At 43.6% G+C, this 14,392-nt stretch overlaps 6 non-coding genes across 6 annotated transcripts; all 6 read left to right on the top strand.

The window, feature by feature from the left end:
• Positions 1-3,254: 3,254 nt before the first annotated feature.
• Positions 3,255-3,327, top strand: Trnav-aac (transfer RNA valine (anticodon AAC)). Its single transcript has one exon. It is a non-coding gene; the product is annotated as a tRNA-Val (tRNA).
• A 206-nt stretch (positions 3,328-3,533) lies between these two features.
• On the top strand, positions 3,534-3,606 carry Trnaa-agc (transfer RNA alanine (anticodon AGC)). Its single transcript has one exon. It is a non-coding gene; the product is annotated as a tRNA-Ala (tRNA).
• An 856-nt stretch (positions 3,607-4,462) lies between these two features.
• Trnav-cac (transfer RNA valine (anticodon CAC)) lies at positions 4,463-4,535 on the top strand. Its single transcript has one exon. It is a non-coding gene; the product is annotated as a tRNA-Val (tRNA).
• Positions 4,536-13,112: 8,577 nt separating this feature from the next.
• Positions 13,113-13,185, top strand: Trnaf-gaa (transfer RNA phenylalanine (anticodon GAA)). The gene has a single exon. It is a non-coding gene; the product is annotated as a tRNA-Phe (tRNA).
• An 87-nt stretch (positions 13,186-13,272) lies between these two features.
• On the top strand, positions 13,273-13,345 carry Trnav-aac (transfer RNA valine (anticodon AAC)). The gene has a single exon. It is a non-coding gene; the product is annotated as a tRNA-Val (tRNA).
• Positions 13,346-13,576: 231 nt separating this feature from the next.
• Positions 13,577-13,649, top strand: Trnaa-agc (transfer RNA alanine (anticodon AGC)). Its single transcript has one exon. It is a non-coding gene; the product is annotated as a tRNA-Ala (tRNA).
• The last annotated feature ends 743 nt before the right edge of the window (positions 13,650-14,392 follow it).

Below are 14,392 nucleotides of genomic sequence, written 5' to 3'. Positions count from 1 at the left end.
GAGTTGAGGCATTTGCTCTCCTCTCCAGAAGGACAGACAAAAACTCAACCAATGAGGCATTTTTCTTTCATTTTCTTACGTCAAGATAGGGTCTCTCACTACATAGTTCTCGCCTACCTTGGGCCTGCCGACCTTGACCAGGATGGCCTTGACTTCTCGATCCTACTCCACCTCAAAGTGCTGAGATCTCAGGCAGACCAATTAGTTTCAGACTCCTGGGTTCCCGTTTGGAGACCATATAAACTCTTTCTGGGTTCCTCCCTCCTAGTGAGGTCAGGGATTTGAATCTGTCAGAAAATGGGGCTTCAAGAGAGATGATCTAGACCAGTGAGAGAACTCAGCAGGTGAAAGTACTTCCCGCCAAGACGGAGGACCTGAGTTTGATCTCTGGAATCCACGAGAGAGAAGGAGAGCGCCGACTCCTGCATTTGTCCCGATTTCTGCACGGGAGAGCTGCCGCTCGCTCCTCCCCTGCTTCCTAAAAATACAGGTAAAGGAATGAAAAGCAGAAGACTGTTTACATCTGCTGAGCCGAGAAGCTGGAGGGGAGACAAATGTCGGGAAGGCAGTAGATGTCAACAACGTTAAGGAAGTGGATCACTGAGAAAGTACGGGAAGGTTCCAAGAACGTTCCAAGAATGTTGGAGCCTGGTCTACAAGAGCTAGTGCCAGGACAGGCTCCAAAGCTACAGAGAAACCTTGTCTCGAAAAACTAAAAAAAAAAAAAAAAAAAAAGTGTTGGTTGAAGCTTCCAATAATGACTAAGAGAGACTGGAGGGACAATAGGCAGCGACCCTGTCAATGGGCCAAAAAATTCTTGTTGCCTGGATGTGGCCATTGCGAGCACTTGCCTATCATGAACGTGTTCCTGGTTTAAAGTGTTCCCTTTCTGCTGGTAAGCTGGGGGCGTTGGCTGTATCAATATATTCCACCATGCCACGAAAATCTTCAGGAAGCTTCTTCCTGAAATGTTCCTCAAAAAGCTCGGTTATAACTTGCATTTGGCCACCACACACTAGGAAGGTCTGCGGGGAGGTCCAAAAACGTTTCCCAAGAAAATGATAAGAACCTGTCACCGATCCACCAACAGCATCTTTTATACCGCCCCACTTTGCAAGGGAAACGTCCATCTAAGGACTCTTGGCTCTGTTTTAAACCTCCTCTCTGAGAATGAACACAAAAACGGCAGCTCATCCTGCTCAATTTTCTTTGATAAACAACTTTTGCAGTTCACATCGAAAGAAGCTACCACAGCTTCATGACCAACACACAGAGACTTTGTAGGCAATCGGGATGCCTCTGGACAGACAGGCATCAACACTACCCAAGAGCTGCATCTAATCGTCCCTGACGGAGGGGAACTTCCCACTGCAAGAGGGCTTTGTGGATTGTGTTTCTGCCTAGGGCCTGGGGCTGAGGTGTGAGTCCTGGGCTTGGCAGGATGAACTGTACTTTGCCTTGGTCTCGCCGCCAAGGCTCTGTGGGTCTTGAACCATTCTGTACTGTATGCAGCGCCACCTCTTCACTCAAGTTCATGCTGGGTAGCAGAATGGCAACCTCAGGTGGGGACTGAAGAATCTAAAACTGTAGAATGGACAAAGTCAGGGAAGCTGTAGCATCAGCACAAGGATCAGCAGCGTTTCTAAACACTTAACAAAATCTCTGAAAGTTAAAAAAAATCCATTTACAGTAGCTATAAAATAATAATGCATTTATCCAGCAGGCTGAAAACTATAAAGCATTTAAAATGGCATAAAATCAGGGAAAGAAACAATAGCACTTTCAGAAGAAAAAAAGTAGATTAATTACTGTGATACTGACATTAAAAACGTGTAGGCCAACGAAACAATAGAGAATCCAGAAATAAATCCATGCATGTATATCCGGTCCATTCTTCAAAAGGTTGTTAAGATACAGCTGGGGGGGCGGGGCATCTGGGAAGGATTTGACTCATGGCTGTAATCCCAACACTCATGAGTCTGAGGTTGGAGGATTGACAGGAGGTTTGAACAGGCTTGGGCCATACAGTGAGTTCTAGGCAAGCTTGGGGTTGTAGGGTGCATTCACCTCCAAGAAACAACATAACAAGAGCATAACTAAAAGAGAAAAAAATATGAGGGCACACAGGGAAAGAACGCTTTCTCCAGTACACAGTGTTGGGATAACTGGATATCTGCATGCAGAAGAATGGAATTCAGTGTATCTCACACAGCAGGTGCAAATACCAAATGTATTATAGAAGACTTAAATGTAAGGCCTGAAACCATAGAACAACCAGAAGAATGTAGCGGGAAAACACGATGGCATGAGTCTGGGTGAGATTTTGGATGTATTTTAAAGGCACAGGCTACCAAAGCTTAGACAGAACGCACAGGCTTCTTACCCTGAAACACAGGCTTCTGCATAGATAAGCAAAGAACCTACAGAGCCTCGGGTGTTTCACACACACACCAAGCATCACAGCTGGAAAACAAACAGCCTGGCAAAGTGGGGCAAAGGATCAGAATGGGCAAGTTTCAAAGAAGACAAATGACAAACTGACCTCTGAAAATGTGCCCAGCTCATCGGTGACCAAGGAAACGAGAATCAAAGCCCTGTGAGGTAGGCCTCACTCCTATCCTACCAGAAAGAGGAAAGAGCTGGTGTTCCTGAGGCCTGGAGAAAGGAGGATGCTTGCTCAGTTTTGATGGGATGTAAATTATTACAGCCGTTAAAGGCCCTAGACTGAAAAGTCCTTTAGTAATTTAGCAATAGGGCACACCGCCAGGCCTGACTCACTCTTGCTCTGTCCATGGTAAGCATCCTTGTCTTCTGAGACACTGGTTCCTCCACATTCTCAGAAGGATTATTCCCAACAACCCAGATATGGAATTAAGCTACTGTCCGTCAGGACAGACGAAAACAGCAGAGAAGCATGGAACGTTAGCTACTCAGCCTTTCGTAAGGCGGCTCTGTCATTTGCAACCACTGGAATGAAGCTGGGGACATGGTGTTAAGTGAGGTGAAATGAACCAGCCACTGAGGGACAAATTCCACAGAACTTCACCTATAGTGTGGAATCCGAGTGCTCAGCTGGCAGCGGCAGAGAAGAGTGGAGCCACTAAGGGCTGGTCATGGAGGGGGCGGTCACCTTAGTTACTTTTATTTAGCTAGCCCATGATACAAATATATACAACGAATACCACCATCGAATCACTTACTGAGCAAGCTTTTTAATGTATCTTCAAATGAAGGAATTACAACGGATGGAGGTAGTTTCCGTAGTGTAGTGGTTATCACGCTCGCCTAACACGCGAGAGGTCCCCGGTTCGAAACCGGGCGGAAACAGGAATAATAACCTTTTTCTCACTTCAGTTTTCAGACTGTCGGCTAACTCCCTACATTTTTCAGCTGTTACCACATAAGAATCTCGGCTCTTAAGTTTTGCTTTCACTGTAATGTTTTGATGGGCCCTAGATATAGCAGGTAACTTTGGGAGGACCAATGGGTTCAATAGGTCTCCAAGGAAGTCCAAGAAAACCAACAAAAATGTCGGGGGATTAGCTCAAATGGTAGAGCGCTCGCTTAGCATGCGAGAGGTAGTGGGATCGATGCCCACATCCTCCAGTTGTTATTATGATCTGATCTGAGATCACGTTTCTATTGAGGTGCTGAGATTTTGGCATTGGAAATGTTTTCAATCGCACAGATTTGAGCACTGAAAGTTAACCTCGCTTCTTTTCCGTGTAAGCTTCATCACTCCCTTGAGCGTATGGTTATTCTGCTCGTTTGAGTAACTGTTCGTGAGCGTCTCTATTTGTTACTAAACTGGACAGACATTACAGAAGTAAGTTCCCTGCCGGCCTCTACTGGAATCTTTCTTTTCCTCCTTTCTTTGCCCCCTCGACCATGTTAGTGGAGGGCTGTTCTGCGATTCACTGGAGCCCTGCACCTCCACCGACGGCGTCGCCTGAACAAACTCGGTCTGAGTGGAATCCTCTCTACTCTCAATTTTCCATTTCTAAACTCGGTGTGTGTGTGTGTGTGTGTGTGTGTGTGTGTGTGTGTGTGTGAATTCTTTGCTTAACACGTTGCTGTGACTTTTTGTGTCGCCTGTCCGGGTTCTCTCAAAAGCTCTCCAGTGTCAACAACGATCTCCTCGAGGTGTCTCCGGGTTATCAGGCTCCTTCCCTCCGTGTGATTTTCTCGCACGCGGTTCCCCTGCGATGCACGCTGCGTCTCCACCCCGGAATTCCTACACCCGCGCTTCTCCCTCCCAGAGCTCTCTCCCCTTGGTGCGCAGCCCAAGCCACATTTATTAATCTTCCCCCGGTCCATGTCGCCTCTCCACCATGGCTTTTATCTTTGGTTTCGTCGCCTTTCCCTTGCAGTTCTTTCTGTAAACGTGCATCTGTAGCTTCTCAATGGCACTTTAGAAAGAATACAGTTTTTTTAGTTAACTGTAAAATAACAAAAACAGCGGGTTTCCGTAGTGTAGTGGTTATCACGCTCGCCTCACACGCGAGAGGTCCCCGGTTCGAAACCGGGCGGAAACACTGTGGTTCTTGGATTTTTTTTAATGGAGCCCTTCGTTCTGGATCACTCCTAAGGGAACAAACACACTCTTCATCTTCTGTAAGAACAAGCAAAGGAAACCTGACCATCCCACTGCCATCAGGAATTTCTTGACTCTACACCTTTCTTCAAACCCCACTTCCCTCTCATCATTTCTCTTTGTCTTAGAGCCGTTGGTTCTCAATCTTCCTAAAGCTGAGACCCTTCAATATAGTTGTTTATATTGCGCTGACCCCCAACCATAAAATTTTTTCCATTGCTAATTCATAGCTGCAATTTTGCTACTCTTGTGAATCATAATGTAAATATCCTTTTTCCCCGCTTATTTTGGGCGATTCGAACGCCCCCCTACCCCGAAATGGTCCTGACCCACAAGTTGAGAACCTCTCTCTTAGCAAATGGTGCAAGCATAAGTTTTTGTTTGAACAGCTTCTGAGAATATTGTCTATGAGAACCTCGGCTCTGCGTTTGGGGGATTTCATGACTAACCAGGAGGTCCTGGGAGCGGGAAAGCCGCTACAAAGAAAAGGGACCAGAAAGTCCAGGAACTGCTGTTTTGTTACTTTTGAATCTGTTTGCTCCTTATTTCTTCTGTCTTAGTCAGGGTTTCTATTGCTATGATGAAACACCATGACCAAAAGGCAAGTTGGGGATGAAAGGGTTGGTTCAACTTATGTTTCCACATTGCTGCTGTTCATCACCAGAGAACGTCAGGACAGACCTGAAACAGGGCAGGAACCTGAAGGCAGGAGCTGATGCAGAAGTCATGGAGGGGTGCTGCTTACTGACTTGCTTCCCCTGGCTTGTTCAGCCTGCTTTCATACAGCGCTCAGAACTACCAGCCCAGGGATGACACTACCCTCCATGGGTTGGACCCTTCTCCCTCACTTCACTAATTGAAAAAAATGCCTTACAGCTGGCTCTCAAGGCAGCATTTCCTCAACGCAGGCTCCTTCCTCTATGACAACTGTAACTTGTGTCAGGTTGACACTCAAAACCAGCCAGTACAGCTTCCCTGTGCCATTAACTCGCCTCTCATCCATCTGTGGTTTAATTTCTTTCTTTGTGATTCTTTCTATTGATGTAGATATGTAACTTCTGGATGTCAAATTAGCAGGAGACTGTAACTGTCCTAGATAGTAGAGTAACAAGCTGCCTGGAGAAGGTGTTTTTGTAGTGTAGTGGTTATCATGTCCACTAGGGACACCGACTCACTGAAATGCAAAAGCAAAGTTTATTGTGTGCACAATGCAAGCCAACAGGGACCTTCTCAAAGCAACGGGCACAGCAGTGGCAAGAGGAGGTACCCCAACCTTCTACAGGGAATTATTTAAAGGCAAAAACCAGCGAAGTTTCATTAGCAGGGTGTGGAGTGACGGGTTCAATCCTGACTGGCTTGTGTCTAGAGACTTTTCAGAAATTTTATTTTTGAACCTCGCCTGTTGCTTGTCGGTTGATCTTCGGGTGGGGACATTCTGTGGTTATATGTGCTTTCCAGTTGACTACCCTGTTACTTTTGCCCCTAGCCATTTCTGAGGACTGGAATGTTTTACGAGAAATAGCTTAAACAAGACAAAATGGAGGAACTTTGGTTCTTCACTGACCACCAAGAATAGCCATTACATGCAGACCCAGATGGAAGCAAAGGACACAACAGGATGGTATGCACAGAACACAACCTTGAGTTCCATTCACTTGCTCTTCAGGGAATGGAGAACCCCCTGTGTTACTTTTCAACAAAGGAGAGCAGGAAGGAAAGACTTCTGAGAAAAGAGAATGCCAGAGGACCCAAACAAGGGGGAGGAGAGGGGCAAAGGACAGTTGTAACTGTTCCTGCTCCCTCAGTTCAGAGGGTCTTTTTTAGACGAAAACCAGAGGGGGTGTGGACGCCGTCATTCTGTGTATGAGATGCTTCAGATTTAGCACTAGCCGACATGGTGCAATTTCCAATGATGCTATGGTCTTTAAAAGCTGCAAGTGGATGCAGGGTGCTTGGAGACTCAGATTCAATATTTCTAATATGAAGCTGCTAATGGGAGGGGCTATTTGATGCAACCTCAGGTCTGTCAGTCTCCTCACCAGCAGACCCTGAAGTCCATCGTCAAAGGAAGGAGGTCTCCTTTTCTACCCAGGGTCTATTAGTTGCTTGTGTTGACGGTGGGTGACAAAGAAGGACTGTGGAGAATTCCAAGTCACATCTGAAAAATACAATCACAGCTGCTGCTGATGATCATATTGACATCAGTTCCTGGTCGTTTTATGAGGTGGGTAGTGAGGAGAGTCAGGCTACACTGGGCACTGCAAGAATATGTTTGTTCTTCCTTCCTATTGTGTGATGGAGCGAGCAGGGCAGATCCCTCCTCAGCTTGGTGCTCTGAAGATGCATGGCTGTAGCTGAGGCACAAAGAGGGCTGTGCAGTCAAGCACTCGTTTATTCCTCTAACAGTGAATCCTGGTGATCTACATTGTGCAATGGTTGCTATGGTTGTAATGTTATTGATTGATTTACATATATTGAACCATCCCTGCATCTCTGGGATGAAGCCTTTTTGATTGTGGTATGTGTCTTAGAGGTTCTATTAATATGAAGACACACCATGACCAGGAAAACTTTATTTTTTTAGTTTTTCATTTATTTTACATACCAAACACAGTTTCCTCTCCCTCCTTCCCCCCACTCCCAGAACAACTCTTATCAAGGAAACATCTAATCGGGGTGGCTTGCTTACAGTTTAGATGTTCAGTCCATTCTCATCATGGTGGGACATGACAGCATGCAGGCAGACATGGTACTAGAGAAGTAACTGAGAGTCGTACATCTTGCATACAACAAGACGACGACTTTGGGTCACACTGTGCAATGCTTGAGCAAAAGAGACCTGAAAGCCCACCCCACAGTGCCACACTTCATCTAACAAGGCCACACCTACTTCAACAAGGTCACATCTCCTAATAGTGCCATTTTCTATTAAAGAGCCACAGTAGATAATATTTTTGCTATGTTCTTGAATTCTGTTTGCAAGTATTTTTTAAGATTTATTTATTATGCTCTCTGAGATTGTGAATTGTCAACTTATTTTTTTTTGCTTTATGTCTAAAAGCCACTTATGAGTGAGTACATATTTTATTTGTCTGGGTTACCGGGTTACCTCACCCAATATGATGTTTTCTAGATCCATTTGCCCGCAAATTTCAAGATGTCATTATTTTTCTCTGCTGTATAGTATTCCATTGTATAAATGTACCACATCTTCTTTATCCATTCTTCAGTCGAGTGGCATTTAGGTTGTTTCCAGGTTCTGGCTATGACAAATAATGCTGCTATGAATATAGTTGAGCACATGTCCTTGAGGTATGATTGAGCATCCTTTGGGTATATACCCAAAAGTGGTATTACTGGCTCTTGTGGAAGGTTGTTTCCTAATTTTCTGAGAAATCGCCATACTGGGTTCCAAAGTGGATGTATCAGTTTGCACTCCCACCAGCAATGCAGGAGTGTTCCCTTTACCTACATCCTCTACAGCATAAATTTTCATTAGTGTTTTTGATCTTGACCATGCTTACAGGTGTAAGATGGAATCTCAGAGTTGTTTTGATTTTCATTTCTCTGATGACGAAGGATGTTGAACATTTCCTTAAGTATCTTTCAGCCATTTTAGATTCATCTGTTGAGAGTTTTCTGTTTAGGTCTGTACCTCATTTTGATTGGATTATTTCTTATTTGATGACCAATTTCTTGAGTTCTATGTATATTTTGGAGATCAGCCCTCTGTCCAATGTGGGATTGGTGAAGATTTTTTCCCATTATGTAGGCTGCCATTTTGCCTTGTTGACTGTGTCCTTTCTGTTTGCAAATATTTTACTGAGAATTTTGACATATATGTCCATAAGTAATATTGGTCTATAATTTTTTGTTGGTTTTTATGTGGTTTTGGTGTCGGGGTAATAGAACATTTGAAAAAAGTATTAGGATATGTTCCTTCAGCTACTATTTTGTGAAGTAATTGTTGATTTTTCTTTTAAGATCTGGTAGAATTCTGCACTGGTTTTCTTTTGTTTTGGCTATTTGTTTTGTTTTGTTTGAGTGAGTACTTCTATTTTATTAGAGGTTCTGGGCATATTTAAATTGACCTTAACTTTGATAGATCATGCATACAAGAAATTCTTTCATTTCTTTTATTTCTTTTAAGTTTTCCACAATTTGGTGAAATAAAGATTTTCAAAGTATGTCCTGATAATTCTCTGAATTTCCTCAGTGTCTACTGTAATGTCCCCTTTTCATTCCTACTTTTGTTAACACGAATGATTTCCTTGGGCTTTATTTAACTTGGCTAAAAGTTTGTCAATCGTGTTGATTTTCTTAAAGAACTAACTCATTTCATTGATTCGTTGAGTTGTGTTTTATATGTTTGTCTCTGTTTCACCGGGTTCATGCTGGAGTTTGTTTCCTGAGGTCTGCTCTGTGGGGTGTTACTCCTTCTTGTCATTGTCTCGAACTCTCAGAACAAGGCTTGTGTCACTAACTTACTGCTGTGAGATCTCTCCAGACTTTCAATGTACTCATTTAGAACTGTGAACCGGCCTCTTAGAACTGCCTTCCTTGTGTCCAACAGGTGTGGATATGGTATGCTTTATTTTTATTTGACTAAAAAATAATTTAACTTCTTTCTTGATTTCTGTCTTGACCCATTTTTCATTCAGTAATGAATTGTTCAGTTTCCACCCTTTGTATACTTTCTGCTACTGATGATATTTTGCTTTAGTCCATGGGGATTGGATAGGCTATGGTAGAATGTTATTTCAATTCTCTTGTATCTGTCAAGAACTGCCTTGTATCCTAGTACATGGCAAATTTTTAAGCAAGTCCTGTGAGTTGCTGAAAAGAAATTGTATTCTGTAGCCTTTAGCTGGAATGTCCTGTAGACGTCTGCTAGGTCCATTTGACTTGTGATGTCATTGAACTCCAGCATTTCTGCAGGATGACGTGTCTATGGAGGAAGGTGTGGAACGGAGGCCACCTCACCACCACTGTGTGAGGAGAAATGTGTGGTTTATTTCTTTTTTATGAACTTGAGTACCCTTCTGTTTGGTGCATAACTGTTCACTATTACAATATCTTCTTGGTGGGTTTTCCTTTAAAGGGTATGGAGTGTCCTTCCCTATTTCTTCTAGTCAGTTTTGATCAGAAGTCTATTTTGTCTGATATTAAAATAAGCACACCTGCTTGCATCTAGGGCCCTTGCACTTGAAATTCCTTTTTCCATCCTTTTCCCTGAGGTGATATGTATCCTTGACAATGTGGATCGTTTCTTGGAATCAGCAGAAAGACAGATTCTGTTTCTAATCTAGTCAGTCTGTTAGCAATGAGCAGTGTTTATTGGTTTCTTGTCTTTTCCTGTTAGTGTGTGAGTTTACCCCCCCCCTCATGATTTCTTGTCCTGGAATTATTTTTCTCTTGTGTCTTTTTGGATGTGGTTAACCTCACACTGAAGTTTTCCTTCTAATGTTTTCTATAGAACTAGATTGGGAGATAGAAATTACTTTAGTTTTGTCAGGAATGTTTTTGTTTCCCTGCTGACTGTGATTGAGAGTTTTGCTGGGTATAGCAGTCTGTATAACTTATAAATTCTAAAAGTTTTAAAAATTCTAAGAGTTTATAAAACAAAAAATTTTATAAGTCTTTAAAATATTTTTGTAAGATTTATAAAGATATGACATTATAAGATGATCTTTTCCCCTTGCAGCTTCTAATATTTCTTTGTTCTGTATATTGAGTATTTGATTATTATGTGTTATGGGGAATTTCTTATCTGCTCCTGTATATTTGTTGTTCAGTGTGCTTCTTGTACTTGGACAGGAACCTTTTTTCCTTTAGATTGGTTAAATTTTCTTCTAAGATTGCATTAAAAGCATTTTTTTGCCCAGGTGGCAGTAGCTCATGCCTTTAATCCAATGGGTGGGGACAGAGGCAGGCAGATCTCTTTGAGTATGAGGCCAGCCTAGTCTAAAAAGGGAGTGCACAATAGCCAGAGCTACACAGAGAAACCCTGCCTCAAAAAAAAGGAGAGAAAAAGGGGAAAAAAAGAGAGAAAAAAGAAAAAAAGGGGGAAAATCTTTTTTTTTTAGATTTAACATTTTCTTTGAGAAATTAATGTAATTCTTTCTTCAATGTCATAATCTTCTAATGAGGCTTAGTTTAAGGTTTTCGTTTAACACCTGAAGTTTTTTATCTCCAGTTTTAGTTCAGTGTGGGTTTTCTTTCATAATTTTGTATTGATGTTCAGGTTTTAAAAGATTTTCATTGTTTGATCCAACTGTTTGTGTTTTCACCATTTTCGGTACTGCATTTGTTCAGATCCTTTTTTAAGGTCCTTGAACATATTCATAATTGCTATTTTGAAGTCCTTGCCTTATTGACAGATTCCAGCTCCAGGGACTCCAGGGGGTTCAGGTCCCAAAGAGAAGGCGAGCTGCTGGCAAGGGAAGGAAGGGACTGACAGGCCTGAGGGCGAACCAGATGGATGTCGCTTTATTGAAAAATGGCTGCATGTTTTATACTCTACAATTGTGCAATAGCTTAGCTACAGGCAAGACTGGAAGCCGACTCGAGGATTCAGGGATGAAAGCCAACATTAACTTCATCGCAGCATTTTCCCAGAGACAAAAACACTGGGTTCAGCAAGTATCCAATTGCCTGTTGTTCTCTGAGGTTCAGTAACTCCACCAGTCATCCCCGTCTGTCAATGCAAGAGCCACAAGCTCCTCCTGCTGGAGATAAGCAGAATGACTCCCTTTGGCAAGCAGGGACTTTCCTGGGATCCCTGAAGGAATGGAGGCCCCTACAAATGCATGGCCTTGGGGAAAGAACTGGGGACAAGACACTTCACTACGACTTGTAAGTGGGGTGTACTGTAGCTTTTCCATGGTGTAGCACAATAAGCACAGAGCTGTATCCTAGCTGAATTCCTTTGTGTTTTCTTATACTATACTGGGACTGTCGCTTCTCCTATGCTCCCAAAGGGAAAGGTCCTGGTGTTGTAGTCTTTTTCCCACGACACCCTACCATTCTGATTCCTCTCTGCTTATTGACTGAACACTTGCCCTTAAAGACCTCAGGCTCTAAGTCTGGTTGTTCACTTTTCATCCTTGTGGGTCAGGTGTGCCAGTTAGCAAAATCTCTAACTTTCCTGTTCTCGGTGTAGTCAGGGGACACAACAGGAATCCTGTGTACAGAGACATCACACTATATGGTTCCATGTTGGTGGGAAGTTTTCCCAAAGAACTATTTTGTTTAAAGAAGCTGCCATTGTATACATTTTCATCCTTCTCCAAAGCCCCACAAAATTTTCCAAAGCAAGAGGCACATAGAACTCCCATTACATACAGCGAGAATCATTACAAATGAAAGTAGAAGTTTCTGCTAGGGAAGTGTGGTCTGCAATGTCGAAATGCTGGAACTTTGTCAAGCGGAAGTGGTGGCCATTCGCCATGCAGCCCACGCCATCTTATGCTTCCTCTCTATTGCATTTCTGAAGGCCTATTGCAGCAGGTCGCTGCTTTCTCCAGGAGGCATGCTGTCTTGCCTGTCCATGTAGGCAATGGAGTTATGGTATTTGAGGTGTTTCTTGGGGTAGATATCTGATCTTGTCCCTGTCGGGTGGGTGTTTTGTTCTTTGGTTAATGTTGCACACTCTGGATCCTAGGCAAGGGTGGTAGCTGTGGGGTTGCTGGCAGAGAGGACTTCTGCAGGTTGGTGATACAAAGGAATGGAGACAGGCTATGAGAAAAGAATCAGAGGGGCAATGGGAAAGAGCTAGGAGACCCTTGACCTCTACCAAGTTTCAAAGTCTTCAGGGTGGGATGGGGGGAGGGTTTCCTCTGTTTCAGCCCAGTGTGGCCACTGGGAGTCCTTGGTAAAAGGGGTTTCTGTGTGTCATTGGCTGACCCAAAGGAAGGGAAGGCTCAGAGGAGCCACAGGAAAGAGGTCAATTATTTCTTATGTATATGGGTATTCGAATGTAGAGCCCAGGGTAGTTAAAAGAGGGCGATAGACGATGTACTACTGAAGTTAAAAAAAAAAAAGCAATGAGCTGCCCTGTGGGTGCTGAGATCAAAGAAGCTCCTCTAGCGTGAAATTGAAAACAGAGCCACAGTCATCCCTCTCGTGGGCGCACGGCCACACCAGTGGAACACAGTGTGCTGAGACATTTGCTGGTTCACAGGAACGAATCCCTGACTGCTGAGACGCTCACTCCCTCACATCCACAGAAGGCTAATTCCCAGGATTATTCCGGGAAGGATCAATATTATAAGGAGGTTCTGTCACTCGAAACCAAGAAGCTGAGGACATGGCAAGTGAGGTGATCGATCCACCGAGGGAAAAATTCCACAGGACTTCACTTATAACGTGGAAATGGAGTTCATCTGGCACTAGCGGAGTAGAGCAGAGTCACCAAGAGCACGGCATGGAAGGTGCAGTCACCTTCGTTACTTTGATTTAGCTGACCAATGGCAGGAGGAGACACAACAAACGCTATCATTACATAATTACTAGGAGAGCCGAAATAGCTCAGTTGGGAGAGCGTTAGACTGAAGATCTAAAGGTCCCTGGTTCAATCCCGGGTTTCGGCAATTATTTGTTTTACAGAAAAAAAAATTATTCCTAGGCATGAAAAGAATCTATTTCTACAAACTAGGAAAGTTGAGGCACTACATGAAGTTTCCGTAGTGTAGTGGTTATCACGCTCGCCTAACACGAGAGAGGTCCCCGGTTCGAGACCGGGCGGAAACAAACTTACTTTTGCTCACTTCTCTTTCCAGATTTTCAAATCATTCTCTACACTTTGAGCAGTTACAACAAAAGAATCTCGGATCTCTGATTTGACACTTGACTCACAGCATACTTTCTTAGGCAATGAAGTAGCAGCCAACTTTAAGAGGACCCATGGATTCTCTTGGTATACAAGAAAGTACATGCAAAATTGTACAAACATAATGGCATTAGCAAAATCATGACAATGCCGGGGGATTAGCTCAAATGGTAGAGCGCTCGCTTAGCATGCGAGAGGTAGTGGGATCGATGCCCACATCCTCCAATCTTTAAACTCCTTGAGAGTCTCTCATACCTACAGCAATCCTCAGAATGGGGGACACACAGACTTTTGGGTTACCTGCCTTTTGGAACACAAATTCACGATACAGACCTTTCGCAGTATCTAAGGTCTGAGAATGTGGCTAAATGCCATGGTTCTTGCCTAGCGTGGAAAGCCCAAATTCGATTCCATTCCATCTCCAAACTAAAGTTTGGAGAAATAGCAGAGAATATCTGATGTATGCATTACACTCATCTGCATGTGTCTCTAATGGATGGTGAAGGTCACCAAAGGGGTCATCGTAAATACCGCAGCACAGATCTCTGCCACGCTCCCGAGGAGTGCTGGGAGGAACAAGGCTCAGCCTCACAAAACTGGCAGGAAAGATCTTTGAGGGAACACGCTTTGGACCTCACTAAGCTGTTGCACATTGGTGAGTGGTATTCCTCAGTTGAGTCTCTAGATAGGCAGAAGGCAGGAAAGACACAGGAGTTACCAGCCTTCTGTCCCACCCAGAAAGTCAGGTGGTGAATGGTCAGTGTGGCTGGACGGAAGGAACACTGTAGTGAATGGGACATTTTCCTGTTGTTTCCCTCTGCTTGCAGATGGATTCCATCTGTGCGTAAGGCCACTAGAACCACAGATAGACTCGGCAGTTGTGGGGCTGGGGTCAATAAAGGTGAAGTTCTTTGAAAGCGTTCTGACTGAAATGACTACCACTTAGAGTAGACTAGATTCTGCTTTGC

Source organism: Chionomys nivalis, chromosome 13 (assembly GCF_950005125.1).
Source record: "Chionomys nivalis chromosome 13, mChiNiv1.1, whole genome shotgun sequence".
Classification (NCBI taxonomy): domain Eukaryota; kingdom Metazoa; phylum Chordata; class Mammalia; order Rodentia; family Cricetidae; genus Chionomys; species Chionomys nivalis.
The sequence above is the reverse complement of the archived record's forward strand: the minus strand, read 5'-3'. Positions and strand labels throughout refer to the sequence as shown.